Source organism: Podarcis raffonei, chromosome 3 (genome assembly GCF_027172205.1).
Source record: "Podarcis raffonei isolate rPodRaf1 chromosome 3, rPodRaf1.pri, whole genome shotgun sequence".
Lineage (NCBI taxonomy): Eukaryota > Metazoa > Chordata > Lepidosauria > Squamata > Lacertidae > Podarcis > Podarcis raffonei.
In genome coordinates, this window is record NC_070604.1 from 118898285 (window position 1) to 118914781 (window position 16497).

The 16497-nt window shown below is 50.3% G+C and overlaps 1 protein-coding gene across 2 annotated transcripts in view; it reads right to left on the reverse strand.

Moving 5' to 3' along the window:
• LOC128411434 (zinc finger protein 850-like) overlaps window positions 1-16497 on the reverse strand; it is a 150194-nt gene that overhangs the window by 9927 nt on the left and 123770 nt on the right. For both annotated transcript variants that reach the window (XM_053383740.1, XM_053383739.1), the window contains exon 2: window positions 576-701. The gene's annotated coding sequence lies outside the window, so the exon portion shown is untranslated. The remainder of the gene's footprint in view (window positions 1-575; window positions 702-16497) is intronic.

Sequence of the window (16497 nt, forward strand, 5' to 3'; positions counted from 1 at the left end):
AATAATAATAATAATCCTAGCCTGAGGAAGAAATTGAGCCTGAAATGACTGAACAATGAAAATAAATACTTGTGACAGAGGAAGAAGGGAAGGGAGTTACTGCCTTTTTTGGCTGGTATTAGCTAACTTATTTATGGGAACTGGAGATTCAAAAAGCCTGGCTCTTTCCAGGGATGGATTTAATTTGGCTCAGTCATGGAATCCACTCCAACTACAAGCTCAGTCATTTCTTTGCTCAACCAAAAACAGAGAGATGCAGAAAGGGAAAGAGAAAATTGACAGGATGTACCTCCACGTCCCTAAGATCTCTGAAGCCTACATTGAAGAAGGCCTGGGCAGCTCAGAACAGCCTCATCATGGTTTGAAAAGGCAGGACTGGTGGAAAAATATTCCCAGAAAGAACAGGAAATACATCTCCTATTGAGAGTTTTCCATTCCAGGAGAGTTGTGGGTGTGTTACCATCTCAGATGCTGTAGGTGGCGCTATTGGGCTCCCTCAAAATAGAGGAGGTTTGTCCTTCAGAGATCTGTATGGAATTTCAAAACTGATCTTATGATCCAGCAGGGAGCCTTACCAGAGAGGCCACGATCCCACGATTCTCCTCCTTGAATTCCTTCTGCAGAGCTCTCTGGTCAGGATCCAGCAAAGCCCAGTCCTCCTCTGTGAAAGGAACAGCTACCTCTTCAAAGCACACTGGACCCTAAGAGAAAAAGGGAGCGTGATCATCTACACATTGCTCTGTTCATTTCTGCAACAATTTTCTTGTGTATTTAAATGATGGGTATTAATCTTTGTGTAAGTGGGGCAATTCCATAAAATAATAATTTTATTATCTATATGGCACTCATTTTCAAGTAAATCTTTGCAAGCATTCCCATTTTCCAGATGGAAAGACCTCCTCTCTCTTCATCTGGTGGGGTGGACCCTCCCAATGCCCTCAAGCCAACTTCAAGGGGCACCAGGAGGGGGAGGGGAGGGAATGTTGGTTGGTTGGCATCCGTCTGTCTTAGGAGACCATGGAAGAGTGTGTCTTTGGGAGTGAGATCTGGGGGAGAGACATGTGTTGTTGCATCTGGGACAGAGGAAGTGGTCCGGTTGTGCTGCTGCAGATGCAGAAGGGCTTTTCTTCTCCCTGTGCTCCCCCCATGTGCAAATGTTCCCGTCTGGCTGCAGCCTCTGTTCACAAATGTGACTTTTCCCTCCATCTGAAGGGGGTTTATCTTCTTGACCCAAAGTCCCCTCCCCCAAAAGGAAGGCAGCATCTGGATCCCAAGGAAGAACAGGGCAGCAGACCTCGTGCGAGGTAGCCCCTCCCTGGCTTGGCAGAGGACAAGGGAGGACCCTCTGCTCCCTGACTTGGGGGTCTCTCCTCACCATGCATGATCTGAAAAGGGACCTCCATGCCCCCTCCCTGCACCCCTGGGACCCCCTTCTCCCCACTGCACCCTCAGGGGGAAGAGAGGAGACTCACCGGATTCCAGGAAGGGCACCAAGGAAGCTTTTGCGAAGGAGAGGGGGAAAAGCGGGGGGAGGGGCTTCTGCTCTGGAGGACCTTGCCCCCTCCCCCTTCACTTCCCGTCCTCTCTAGGAATCCAGCTCAGCTCCATTTAACCCTTACAAAGCCTAGCGCGCCCCTCCCTCTCCCTCCTTCAGTTTTCCTGCTTCTGCGCCTGCGCTCTAAGGGCTGCCCCCCCCTTCCCTCCCTTTCTCCCTCCGGGTCAAGGACTCTGCCCCACGGAGCCCACATCCAAGCAGACTAACTGCAAGGGAGACGGGGGGGGGTCCATGGGGGGTTACCTTGGCTCTCCCCCAACATAGAGGCCCCTGGATGCCAAGGAAAGGCTGGGAGGGAGAAGAGGCGAAGGGCTGCCTAGTGGCGGGAGGTGCCTTGGGCTCAGAAATGGCTCCCTCAAGACCCCCCTCCAAAAAACACCCTCCAGCTCAGGGGGGGGGGATGGAGGGGGGGCTTCCCAGCCGGGAGACCCCTCCCCTCCCGAAAATAATCCCCGCCCTCAAGTGGATTTTTCTGCTTCTGCAGCCGCTTTTCATCCCAGGAAAAGAGACGGAGGAGGAAGTGTCCCAGGCGAGGAATGAAACGCACCTGCGATCTTGGGGGGGGGCAGGTGGGGGGCGCATGTTGCTCAGGGGGGTGGCCCCTCCCTCTGGGACTCTTCCCAGTTCAAAGAAAAAGAGGGACCCCTGCCATCCTTTCCCTCCGTTTCCTGCCAGAAAACCAGTTTCTACTGGGCTCCCAGAACCACATGGAGGAAGGAGACCCCATTTCCCACCCCAGAGCAGGGCTGGACCAATCAGAAGCCTCTCCAGTGGACAGCTGGCCAATCCCCTTTCAGATTCCCCTGTGCCTCCTCCTTACAAAGCCTAGCGCGCCCCTCCCTCTCCCTCCCTTCAGTTTTCCTGCTTCTGCACATGCGATCTAAGGGCTGCCCCCCTTCCCTCCCTTTCTCCCTCCGGTTCAAGGACTCTGCCCCAAGGAGCCCACATCCAAGCAGACTAACTGCAAGGGAGACGGGGGGGGGTCCATGGGCGGTTACCTTGGCTCTCCCCCAACATAGAGGCTCCTGGATCCCAAGGAAAGGCTGGGAGGGAGAAGAGGCGAAGGGCTGCCTAGTGGCGGGAGGTGCCTTGGGCTCAGAAATGGCTCCCTCAAGACCCCCCTCCAAAAAACACCCTCCAGCTCAGCGGGGGGGGGGATGGGGGGGCTTCCCAGCCGGGAGACCCCTCCCCTCCCGAAAATCATCCCCCCCCCTCAATTGGATTTTTCTGCTTCTGCAGCCGCTTTTCATCCCAGGAAAAGAGACGGAGGAGGAAGTGTCCCAGGCGAGGAATGAAACGCACCTGCGATCTTGGGGGGGGCAGGTGGGGGGCGCATGTTGCTCAGGGGGGTGGCCCCTCCCTCTGGGACTCTTCCCAGTTCAAAGAAAAAGAGGGACCCCTGCCATCCTTTCCCTCCGTTTCCTGCCAGAAAACCAGTTTCTACTGGGCTCCCAGAACCACATGGAGGCAGGAGACCCCAATTCCCACCCCAGAGCAGGGCTGGACCAATCAGAAGCCTCTCCAGTGGACAGCTGGCCAATCCCCTTTCAGATTCCCCTGGGCCTCCTCCTCTCCTTCGCCCGCTTTCCTGAGGGAGTTTTCCCCCTGAGTTTCCCTCATGGCTGCTCCCCCTCCCAGCTTATCCTTCATTTCTCCTTCCTTCTCTTCCTGTTCCTCTTTCCCCTCATTGTTTGGGGGCAGCTGGATTCCCCCCCCCCAGGCCCAGGAGGAGCCCAGGGATGCGGCAGGGCCAGAAGGCGCTTCCCGCCCTTTTCCGAAATAAGCGGGAACGCCATTTTGTTTGTTCCAGAGGCCCCAGGCGCTCCCAGAGACGCCATGGCTCCCCTGTGGGCCTTGGGGGTCCCACGCTCTCGGGGTCTTTCCTCCCGGATCAAGGAGGGCGGCACCTTTGGTCCTCAGCCGCCTTCCTGCCATGATGGCTTGGCCTCCGCAGGGCAGCCTCTCTCCTCGCCATGTTGGCACCACGGAGGAGGCCTCTCCGTTGGGAGATGCCAGGCAAGCGGCCTTGGGGGATCCGCCAGGTTCTGCAAAGGGGGCCAGGAGGGAAAGCCTGTTGAGGGTCAATTTCGTCCGGGGGTCCGGCACACTTCTCTTGCGCAGCTCTGGTCTTCCCCCCTGGGACCTTTGACTCAGCAGAGCATAAAACACAGCGGAACAGAAGCAGAAACGTTCTTCGTGTGAAGGCAATAACTCAGGCTGAAACGCAGCAGTCTCCTTATCTTAAAGTCTTTATTCCTTAGCAAAACACAACAGCAATAAATCTCCTGCCTGGCGACAGAGCGGACATGTCGCTTGCTCTCTCAACGGAGCTAACACGCACACTGTGTGTGTCTTTCTCTCTCTCTCTCAGAGATACTGACCACTCCCACTTCCGTGTTCTAAACACACCTCTCGGAATGTGAAGCGTCACTCAGAACTTCTTAACCCTGTAAGTTCTGAGCCTCTCCTAACACCCCCTCTCGAATCACGTTCTGAGAGGACCTCTGAGTGTTCAACACCTTCCCCATTGCCTTCCGCCCCTTCCTGGCATCGTTGTTAGGCACCTGTTGAACCTCACAAACCTCAGGTTCGCACTGTGCGAAACCAACCCACGCATTTGTGACCTGAAACCTCTCAGGTGGAATTCCCTTTGTAGCCCGCGATGACCGCCTGGGCACAAACTGGGGTGCTCCTCTTGACCCACTGGGGCCAGCATGTGCGTCTTCCTCATCAGAAGACTCCCCCTCTGACTTGACACGTCTGTGAGCTTTCTCCATTATGCGCACAGGAGATGAGGGCTCACTCTTGGACACTCCCTTAACAACCTGTGGAGACGCCCTACTCTGTTCAGGGACCTGGTCTCCACCAGCAGGTTCAGGCTCTGGCTCTCCTTCCTCCTCAGAGTCAGACAGACAATCTGAGTGAACGTCAGAGCGCGCTTTGCGCCTTGCCCAACCATTCTGCTCAAAGAACTCAGCCTGTTTACTGACCAGAAGCTTGGTCTGATCACCTTCTGGGTATGCGAATCTCCACCCTTTTGTCGCAGGCTCATATCCACAGAAGATCATTTCCTGGTACCTTGGGCCACCCTCCTGCTGCAGAAACTTTGGTACAGGCACCATGGCTCTGCTACCAAAAGTGCGAAAGAAATGCACAAGCGGCTTCTGCTGATGAAGCAGGAAATACGGGGTGTCACCTACCACTGCATTGTAGCACCTGTTCATCGTGAAATTGGCCGTTTTTACTGCCTCCCCCCAGAAACTGTGAGGCAAACCAGAGTCATCCAGTAGAATCTCGGATGCTCGAACCAGAGCTTTACTCCTAAGCTCTGCCACGCCACTGTCCTGAGGAGAAGTCACCTTGTGACGTATCCCCCTCTGGCGAAAGAAACCCTTTAGAGCAGACCCAGTGACCTCTGAACCTCGGTCACATTTGAACCCCTGCACCTTGGTGGAGAACCTTAGTTCCACCTCTGCAACCCAATCTTTGATCAGTTGCGTTGCTTCCTCCTGCGTTGTCAGAGAAAAAGCCCAGGAGTTCCTAGTAAAATCATCGATCAAAATCAGCAGATGCCTGGCTTTGCCCAGACTTGGCTGAGGCATAGGCCCAAACAGGTCTGCGTGCACAAGCTCAAAAGGCTTTGTGGTTACCCTCTCCACTCTGGGATAACTGCATCCCTTGCTCTTGGCTTTTCTACAAGCCCTGCAATTTAGGGTTGCACCACATTCTCTTACCTTGCACCCTTTGGTGCATTCTGATAACATCTGCAAGTCTTCACAAGACCCATGTGACATTCTCTTGTGCCACACGCAAGCACATGAAACATGAGTGTTCCCCCCTCCCTCCAGAGGTGATTCCAGAACAAAGAGATTGTTCTGATTTTTCTCAACACGTACCAGTTGCTTCCCCCCTCTGGAAATTGTACAGACATTGTTTTCAAAACTCACTGAATATCCCTCCTGTAAAAGGCACGGTACAGATAGCAGGCAATGTTTTATCTCAGGGAGAACATAAACCTTCAGTTCAGCCTGTAAGAAAGAGACAAACATGTTAGAAAAATGGGTTACACGTCCCTGTGAACCTGTAGCAAATTTAACTGTTTTCTCAGTTGAAACAGCCTTGCAGTTCCACATTTGTCCATCAGGTGGCGCTGTTACCAAATGGGCATTCGCAGCCGAGTCAACAACCCAACGTAGGACTCTCCCCCCTCCGGAGTTGTCCTTCTTTGTTGCCTTAGCAACTGACTTCCTGCTGCCCCCGACCTTGGGGCTCTCGCTGCAGGTGTTGTTGTTGTCCAAAACCGCCATAGAGGCAGACAGCTGATAAACGTTTTCCTCCCCTTCTGGAGCGCGTACTTTTTGCGGTTTCCCACGCCTGCTCCCTCTGTTGCCATGGAAACCCGGCTGGTTCCCATGGGAAACGACCTTGGAAACATCCTGCCCTGGCACCCTTGCTCTCTGTGGGCAGTTGCGACGCAGGTGTTCAGCCGAGGCACAAACAAAACATCGCCAAGTGGAAAACTTTGCAAACTTGCCTTTGGTCTTCTTTGCCCCCCCAACCTCTCCAGCAGCACTCCTCCTCGAGGCTTTTCTGCCGTTGGGAAAATGGCTTTTGGCTTCTGCTGTGGTTTCTCTGCAAACCCCCTCCAGCTCCTGCCAAACAGCCTGGGCACTCTCAAGACCCTTGGAATGGCCTGCAACCCCATTCTCTGGTGCAAAGCTCTTCTCTTCTCTCAGCTGCTTTTCAGCATGCAGCTCACGTGTAGGGGCATTCCGGCAGCCCTCCAACACAGTCCCAGCCCCCTCTGGGCCTTCTGGGCGTCCCTCAGAGCAATTCTCAGCCCCCTCTGGCCTGGCTCCCACTGCTTTCTTCAGTGCCTGCCTTCTCCCGGCCCAGGGCTTGCTCCCGTCCACCTTATCAAAAGGGATTGACAACTTCTGGCTGTCTGCCATCTCTCCCCCGGGGCTCAGCCTACTCACGATACAGTAGCACCTCCCGGTCCGGCAGATCCTTCCCAGCGAGCTCCGTTCGCTCTAGCTGGCTCCAGCTACTCCTTAGCTGGCCTTTGGCTGCTGGCCTCTCACACGCACGAACGTTGCTTATCTTTATTGCTGATCTCCATAACCTGTTGAGGGTCAATTTCGTCCGGGGGTCCGGCACACTTCTCTTGCGCAGCTCTGGTCTTCCCCCCTGGGACCTTTGACTCAGCAGAGCATAAAACACAGCGGAACAGAAGCAGAAACGTTCTTCGTGTGAAGGCAATAACTCAGGCTGAAACGCAGCAGTCTCCTTATCTTAAAGTCTTTATTCCTTAGCAAAACACAACAGCAATAAATCTCCTGCCTGGCGACAGAGCGGACATGTCGCTTGCTCTCTCAACGGAGCTAACACGCACACTGTGTGTGTCTTTCTCTCTCTCTCTCAGAGATACTGACCACTCCCACTTCCGTGTTCTAAACACACCTCTCGGAATGTGAAGCGTCACTCAGAACTTCTTAACCCTGTAAGTTCTGAGCCTCTCCTAACAAAGCCCCTCTCTGTCTCGGAGGCCCAAGAAGGAGCAGCATAACAGTAGTAGTAGTAGTAAGGGCTTTATCCCCTCAAAGGTGGAGGGTTCTCTCAGGGGAGTTTGACCCCCGGAGCAGCATCCGGGTCGGGGACAGAGGGTGGCGCTTGGGGGGGAATTGTCATCGCGCCACTCCTTGGTGTGTGGAGTACCTCAGGGTGCGGTACTCTCCCCAATGCTTTTCAACATCTTTATGTGCCCCCTCGCCCAGCTTGTCCGAAGTTTTGGGCTGGGTTGCCATCAGTATGCCGATGACACCCAACTCTATCTGTTGATGGATAGCCATCCTGACTCGGCCCCAGACACACTGACCAGATGTCTGGAAGCTGTGGCTGGATGGTTACGTGGGAGCCGGTTGAAGCTAAATCCTTCGAAGACAGAGGTCCTGTGGCTGTGACGGGACGATATGGGATTGGGGGGGCAACTCCCATCTCTTGCGGGGGCGCAGTTAGTGCCAGCACCGTCCGTTAAGAGTTTGGGTGTAATCTTCGACACCTCCCTTTCCATGGAGGCGCAGATTGCAGCTATAACAAAGGCAGCATTTTTCCATCTCCACCAAGCTAAGCAGTTGGCTCCTTACCTCTCTTGCCCTGACCTAGCCACTGTGATCCACGCGACGATCACCTCCAGACTGGATTATTGTAACTCGCTCTACGTGGGGCTGCCCTTAAGACTGACCCAGAAACTCCAGCGGGTGCAGAATGCTGCAGCGAGACTCCTTACGGGGTCTTCGCTGCGAGATCACATTCATCCGGTGCTATATCAACTGCACTGGCTCCCGGTGGAGTACAGGATCAGGTTTAAGGTGCTGGTTTTAACCTTTAAAGCCCTATACGGCCTAGGACCCTCGTACCTATGAGACCACCTCTCCTGGTATGCCCCACAGAGAAACTTATGGTCTTCAAATAAAAACATCTTGAAGGTCCCAGGCCACAGAGAAGTTAGGCTGGCCTTAACTAGAGCCAGGGCTTTTTCGGCTGTGGCTCCGACCTGGTGGAACACTCTGTCACAAGAGACTAGGGCCCTGCGGGACTTGACATCTTTCCGCAGGGCCTGCAAGACAGAGCTGTTCCGCCAGGCCTTTGGCCACGGCACAGCCTGACTCCCTCCCTCGGCAATCTTCGCAGAGCTCTGGCCCAATGGTGGCCAGTGGCTTGAATTTAATTAATTTTATAATGAATGATTTTAGAGTGTTGTTTGTGTTGTACTTTTGTATTGTTTTATTGTTGTTAGCCGCCCTGAGCCCGGCTTCGGCTGCGGAGGGCGGGATATAAATAAAATTTATTATTATTATTATTATTATTATTATTATTATTATTATTATTATTATTATCATCCTTGGTCACCCCAAGAGTCAGCGCTAGGAGAAGGGCTCCACCTGCAGGCCTAGGGGAAAGGGGGCTCTTGCCTAGACGAGGCTAGAGACTCCCCTTCTGGCCCCTTGGGGTCCCAGGAGCCCTTTCTGGATGGCCCTCACTTGCCCCCCAAATGGGCCAAGACATCTGTTCCTCCCCCTCAGGCAGTAGTTGAACAGGAGAAGTCGCTCTCACTCCTGATCCCTGCGGGTCTCAGGAGGCAGTGGGGGGACTCTAGGGAACTGGCTGAACTGGGGTCCTCCCAGTCCAGCCCAGACAAGAAAGAGAGGGAGCTCTCAGAAGAGGAAGCCATTGCGGAGAAGAACCGGACTTGGCTGTTCTCTGCTGAGGGTCTCCTGCCTTTCTTCCAAGGCTTCCTGCGGGTGCCATGGCCAGAGGAAGAGACAGGGCCCCCACCCTGAATCCCCTGCAGGGCCCTGGGGAGCAAGCAGAGCCTGCCTCAGTTTCCTTCCCCAAGGCTTTGGGGGAACCTTGGGGTGCGGAAGGAGGAACCCCAAATGGAGCTCAGACTCCTGGCAAGTGGGGAAAGGAACATGATATGGCACTTTCCAGATGAGTCTCAATACAATACGATAATCTTTATTGTCATTGTCCCATACATAACAACGAAATTGAAAAAATGTACATCAGACATTCAAAAACCAACAAGCCTCCTATCCCAACCTGGTCAGCCCCCTAAAAACTCTGATACCCCATAATTAAATACAATATACTCTCATAGAGACTACCTTACACTGCATCTAAAACCAAAATCACATTTGGCTAGAAACTGTTTCTCGGGTGGCTAGTCCTAGTCTTTATAACCCTGTACCTTCTTCCAGAAGGCAGAAGCTGAAAGAGATCATTTCCGGGGTGCGCACTATCCCTGCAGTTTTTTTATGTAGCACCAACTGCAAATGCCTGCAGGGCCATGAGTAGTATGCATGAAAACATCAATGCTAAATTGAGCAGATACCCTGAGGCAGCGCGGATTATCGTGGGGGACTTCACTCACACAGATGTGAGGGCAGTACTCCCAAAATCCCATCAGCACATTGAGTGTGCAATAAGGGGAGAAAATACTCTTGACAAGGTGTATATGAACATCAGCCGGGAATATGAGGCGCACCTCGGTGGTTCAGATCATGTGTCCCTGCTTCTGACACCAGTGTACACACCCCTCGGGAAACAAGGCCAGCTATAAACACGGATGGTTACTCTGTGGCCTGAGGGAGCCTCTCAGCAGTTGCAGGACTGTTTCCAGGAGACCGATTGGAATATGTTCGACCATCAAGATCTAGAAACTTCTACATCAACGGTCCTGGATTATATTAGATTCGACACAGGAAATGCACCAGGAAAAAGTATTTTAGGTTGTATCCGAATAGGAAGCCCTGGATGACGGGAGAGGTTAGGAGATTCTTGAAGGCCAGAAACTCTGCTTTTAGAACTGGGGACCGGGTACCGTATGGTATAGAAAGAGCGAACTTGAAGAGGGGTATCAGGAAAGCAAAAGTGGGTAAAGAACCATATCATATCTTGTCTGTCAGTAGGACTTGACCCTTACCAGTTTGCGTACAAGGCAAAGAGATCCACGGAGGATGCTGTGGCAATGGCTTTACATCATTCCCAAGGCTCTGTTTATATTCCAGAGACTCCAGGCTGTTGGAAGTCTCACGAGAGACGGATGTTGATATTACTGGTTTCCTGGTTTCTTTGTTCTGGTTGCCTCTCTGCTTTCACAGAGAGAGGATGTATGTTTCTTTTATGTCTGTGTAGCTAGAAATAAAACTCCTAGCATGTAGCTCACATCTCATCTTCTGCTGCTGCTGTATACTCTACGTAATGAGGGAATGTGCCTGGAGCCTCATCAAAGGCTCAGGTCGTTAATCACGTTGGAGGACTCGACCGGAGGAGTAGCTCGGTCGAACGCAAGTCCAACATGAGCTGTGTTGTTCAGTGCCCTGCTCACTCACTCCTGCTGTGCTTCCAAGTAGATTTGTGAAGGCCTTCTCCCTTGTTACATTTTCAAAATACCAGAGGCTGGTAACTCTGTGATATAGATGTAAAATGAATGCTGAATGCTTCCAGTGCCTTCAAACAAATTTTATCTGCTTCACCTGCACAATAAGAAGGATTTCTGGAGGGGCCTAATATCTGGCCTAAATTGAGCATTAGTTTCAATTTGTTCATGAGGAGGTTACACTACAATGCACATTCACCCTGCATTTGTTCAGATTTGCTTGTATGAAGAATATATGTTGTTGTTGTTGTTTAGTCGTGTCCGACTCTTCGTGACCCCATGGATCAGAGCACGCCAGGCACCTCTGTCCTCCGCTACCTCCCGCAGTTTGGTCAGACTCATGCTGGTAACCTTGAAAACACTATCCAACCATCTCGTCCTCTCTCGCCCCCTTCTCCTTGTGCCCTCCATCTTTCCCAGCATCAGTGTCTTCTCCAGGGAGTCTTCTCTTCTCATGAGGTGGCCAAAGTACTGGAGCCTCAGCTTCATGATCTGTCCTTCCAGTGAGCACTCAGGGCTGATTTCCTTAAGAATGGATGCGTTTGATCTTCTTGCAGTCCATGGGACTCTCAAGAGTCTCCTCCAGCACCAAAATTCAAAAGCATCAATTTTTCGGCGATCAGCCTTCTTTATGGTCCAGCTCTCACTTCCATACATCACTACTGGGAAAACCATGGCTTTAACTATACGGACCTTTATTGGCAAGGTGACGTCTCTACTTCTCAAGATGCTGTCTAGGCCTGTCATTGCCCTTCTCCCAAGAAGCAGGCGTCTTTTAATTTCGTGGCTGCTGTCACCATCTGCAGTGATCATGGAGCCCAAGAAAGTAAAATCTCTCACTGCCTCCATTTCTTCCCCTTCTATTTGCCAGGAGGTGATGTGACCGGTGGCCATGATCTTCGTTTTTTTGATGTTGAGCTTCAGACCATATTTTGCGCTCTCCTCTTTCACCCTCATTAAAAGGTTCTTTAATTCCTCCTCACTTTCTGCAATCTAGGTTGTGTCATCTGCATATCTGAGGTTGTTGATATTTCTTCCGGCAATCTTAATTCCAGCTTGGGATTCATCCAGCCCAGCCTTTCGCATGATGTATTCTGCGTATAAATTAAATAAGCAGGGAGACAATATACAGCCTTGTCGTACTCCTTTCCCAATTTTAAACTAATCAATACTTCCATATCCAGTTCTAACTGTAGCTTCTTGTCCCACATAGAGATTTCTCAGGAGACAGATGAGGTGATCAGGCACTCCCATTTCTTTAAGAACTTGCCATAGTTTGCTGTGGTCGACACAGTCAAAGGCTTTTGCATAGTCAATGAAGCAGAAGTAGATGTCTTTCTGGAACTCTCTAGCTTTCTCCATAATCCAGCGCATGTTTGCAATTTGGTCTCTGGTTCCTCTGCCTCTTCTAAATCCAGCTTGCACTTCTGGGAGTTCTCGATCCACATACTGCTTGAGCCTTCCTTGTAGAATTTTAAGCATAACCTTGCTAGCGTGTGAAATGAGTGCAATTGTGCAGTAGTTGGAGCATTCTTTGGCACTGCCCTTCTTTGGGATTGGGATGTAGACTGATCTTCTCCAATCCTCTGGCCACTGCTGAGTTTTCCAAATTTGCTGGCATATTGAGTGTAGCACCTTAACAGCATCATCTTTTAAAATTTTAAATAGTTCAGCTGGAATACCATCACTTCCCCTGGTCTTGTTATTTGCAGTGCTTTCTAAGGCCCATTTGACTTCACTCTCCAGGATGTCTGGCTCAAGGTCAGCAACCACACTACCTGGGGTGTACGAGACATCCATATCTTTATGGTATAATTCCTCTGTGTATTCTTGCCACCTCTTCTTGATGTCTTCTGCTTCTGTTAGTTCCTTACCACTTTTGTCCTTTATTATGGTAATCTTTGTACGAAATGTTCCTTTCATATCTCCAATTTTCTTGAACAGATCTCTGGTTCTTCCCATTCTGTTGTTTTCCGCTATTTGTTTGCATTGCTCGTTTAAGAAGGCCTTCTTGTCTCTCCTTGCTATTCTTTGGAAATCTGCATTCAATTTCCTGTATCTTTCACTATTTCCCTCTCATTTTGCTTGCCTTCTATCCTCCGCTATTTGTAAGGCCTCGTTGGACAGCCACTTTGCTTTCTTGCATTTCCTTTTCATTGGGATGGTTTTCGTTGCTGCCTCCTGTACAATGTTACGAGCCTCCATCCATAGTTCTTCAGGCACTCTGTCCACCAAATCTAAATCCTTAAACCTGTTCCTCACTTCCACTGTGTATTCATAAGGGATTTGACTTAGATTGTATCTTACCGGCCCAGTGATTTTTCCTACTTTCTTCAGTTTAAGCTTGAATTTTGCTATAAGAAGCTGATGATCTGAGCCACAGTCAGCTCCAGGTCTTGTTTTTGCTGACTGTATAGAGCTTCTCCATCTTTGGCTGCAGAGAATATAATCAATCTGATTTCGATGCTGCCCATCTGGTGATGTCCATGTGTAGAGTCGTCTCTTGTGTTGTTGGAAAAGCGTGTTTGTGATGACCAGCTTGTTCTCTTGACAGAACTCTATTAGCCTTTGCCCTGCTTCATTTTGATCTCCAAGGCCAAACTTGCCAGTTGTTCCTTTTATCTCTTGCCTCCCTACTTTAGCATTCCAATCCCCTATAATGAGAAGAACATCCTTCTTTGGTGTCACTTCTATAAGGTCTTGTAAGTCTTCATAGAATTGGTCAATTTCAGTTTCTTCAGCACCAGTGGTTGGTGCATAAACTTGGATTACTGTGATGTTAAAAGGTCTGCCTTGGATTCGTATCGAGATCATTCTATCATTTTTGAGATTGCATCCCAGTACAGCTTTCGCCACTCTTTTGTTGACTATGAGGGCCACTCCATTTCTTTTACGGGTTTCTTGCCCACAGTAGTAGATGTGATGGTCATCCGAACTGAATTCGCCCATTCCCGTCCATTTTAGTTCACTGATGCCCAGGATGTCAATATTTATTCTTGCCATCTCATTTTTGACCACCTCCAACTTACCCAGGTTCATGGTTCTTACATTCCAGGTTCCTATGCAATATTTTTCTTTACAGCATTGGACTTTCCTTTCGCTTCCAGGCATATCCGCAACTGAGCGTCCTTTTGGCTTTGGCCCAGCCGCTTCATCAGCTCTGGATCTACTTGTACTTGCCCTCCGCTCTTCCCCAGTAGCATGTTGGACGCCTTCCGACCTGAGGGGCTCATCTTCCAGCGTCATAACTTTTATATGCCTGTTGTCTTTGTCCATGGAGTTTTCTTGGCAAGGATACTGGAGTGGCTTGCCGGTTCCTCCTCTAGGTGGATCACGTTTGGTCAAAACTCTCCACTATGACCTATTCATCTTGTGTGCCCTGCTCGGTGTAGTTTGTAGCTTCTCTGAGTTCTTCAAGCCCCTTCGCCACGGCAAGGCACTGATCCATGAATATATGTTTCCCCATTAATCCTATTTTTTGTGCATTTCCCCATTACTTTCCTAACTGCAAAAAGTCTGCTTGAAGACAAACCCCTAATTATTTTGGCCGGGTCCTCTTCGAAAGAAGGATTCTGATTAAGGTGCTTGGAGGTCTGTGGTCCTGGGCATCGGATGGCTCCAGGGGGTCGTACACTCGGTGGGGTGGGGCCATCAAAGTGGAGTTTTAGCTGCCTCAATTGCAACATCAGTATTGTCCGCTGCCCTGAGGGCATGTATCTTGCGGATTTTCTCAATGGTCAGTATTGTAATCCTAGGGCTTTTAATCCCTTGGGTTTAATTGTCTTTTTTTTTTAACAGTTCTGTCCCATGCGGCTCTCAAAGCCTTCTGCTCTGTTTCTTTCTGCCAATTCACATCCTTGCATTGTGCTGCTTCTAGAACCTAGAAGCCACATCCAGCTCACTCTTTTGGATTGCTTACTGGCTCTATCTCACGCGGCTCTTTAAAATCTTCTGCTCTTTTCTTTCTGCCAATTCACATACTGAAATACTCTTTTGGACTGTCTGCTTGTCCTTTTCACCTGATTACTTCTGAATTTCACCATTCTCAACTTCCTCTTCTCTTTCTTCCTAAGTCTCTTTTGCTTTGGGGGTTGGGTAGGGGGAACCTCATTTAGCCCTGGTGCAGTTGCTGCATAGGGTGGAGGGGGCTAATTATTCCTCCTTCCTCTTCTGGGTCTGGCAAGACTGCTGGGTTTTTTCCCTAACTTGTACTTGCTGCCATACTGGGCACAGTTTGGCATGGCACGGGTAATCACAGTTCTACTTTTCCTAAGCCATGGGGGACGGTCAGGAACTTCACATAAGTGTTGGAGTCTATTTTTCATCAGGTTTTAAAATCCCCAATATTCTCCCTTTGTGGCGTCTTTTCCAATTTTTTTTTCAGGAAACATCGCAGGGGGGTCGTGGGAGTTGTTTACTGCTTTTTCTCCATGATCCTGGGATCCTGGAACACTTGGGACACTGAGACACTCAGCCCTCTTAACGTTATTTTTTCACTCGGTCACAGGCCAGACGTTGCTTTCAACATCTCACACACTCAAAACATTCACTGGAGTGTCCCCACACACACATTCAGAAAAACCCATGCACCTCCCCCAATCCCCTTTTTACCAACACCAAAACCACAGCCGGCAGCGCTTCACGACTTCGACCGGGGCCCAAGAGCACCATTTTATTTATTTTTTACTGCTTCTTCTGGGCACAAACCCAACAACCAACCACAACCGGCAGCGCTTAGACTTCGACCGGGGCCCAGCAGCACTCTTTTTGCTGCTTTTCTGGGCAAAACCAAAACCAGTGGCACCTTTTACTGCCCTACTGGTGGAGCTGATCAAACTCTCTTTGCTCCCACCTATCCCTGTGGAGCTTACCTTTTCCCTCGAGGTACCTTCTTTCTGCCGTTGCTTTTTCTCCGGTCCTTGGAGTGTGTCCACTCAGGAAGGGGTGGCAATTCCTCCCACGAACTTGGCAGGATGTGCACTGGAACTGCTGACACAAACTGAGCTGTTCACCGTAGGGACGCCTTGGACCCACATTCCTTATCCTCAGGGAATCTGTTTTTCCCGGCCAATCGCACCAAGAAATGTAGCCTTATGAGGCTTTGCCCTCGGGTGGGAAAAATATTGCGCCCGGGAAAGGGAAGTGGGAGTCAACAGACACTCAAGGAATAGTTTCAGAGAAAAAGGCTTTTATTTCTACCATCCATGAACTGGTAGAAGGAGCAAGTGTGATAGTTCACAAAAAGCATGCACGAGTTCACAATCATGTGCACAAGCATATATACCTCTTTCCAGTTCCCTCCTCCTTTCTCCTCCCTCAGGAGTCCTGCCCATGAGTTCCTCTGAGCATGAACAGAAAGCTGTCTTGGGACTATTGGACTCTTGGCACCCTTCCCAGGAAAGGGAGAATGAGAATCCAAAGGGGGGTGGGTCGGGGAGCCCTGGTGGTTCAGCATGTTCAGATTTGTTGCAACCGAATGAGATAAGATTCGTTTCTCAGGCCTGAGTATTCTTGGAAATGACAGAGCCTATTCATTAGCCTTTAAAAGTAACATTTTGCCTTTTGCCACAGCATCTTGTGAGAAAAGCAGAAAAGCTGTAGCTGTGGATTTTTAGAAGACAAAAGGAGTTTTGGACAGTTTTGAGGCCTGGAGTGATTATTGAAGCCTGGGGTGATTTCAGACAGGATTTGGGTATCTTGTCCCTTCAAAAGGACCCTCTTCCTCCCAGTGTTGCAGGGCAAATCTGCTGTCTCACTAGTGCCATTAACTACTCTTTTATCGGGTTGAAAAAAGAGTCCAAAAGTTTATTTACTGCAGTAAATAGGTTCAGCGTGGTCATTTCCACAAAGGCTGAACAGAGGGGGGTGTTACCCCCCAGGACCTTTTATAGGGTATACAGACAAAGTAGCTGGCAAAACACCCATTGGATACAACTGTCTGGATGTCCAGCCTGCAACTTGACTTGTGTCCAGCTCTTCCAGGGCCCCTCGCTTCTAA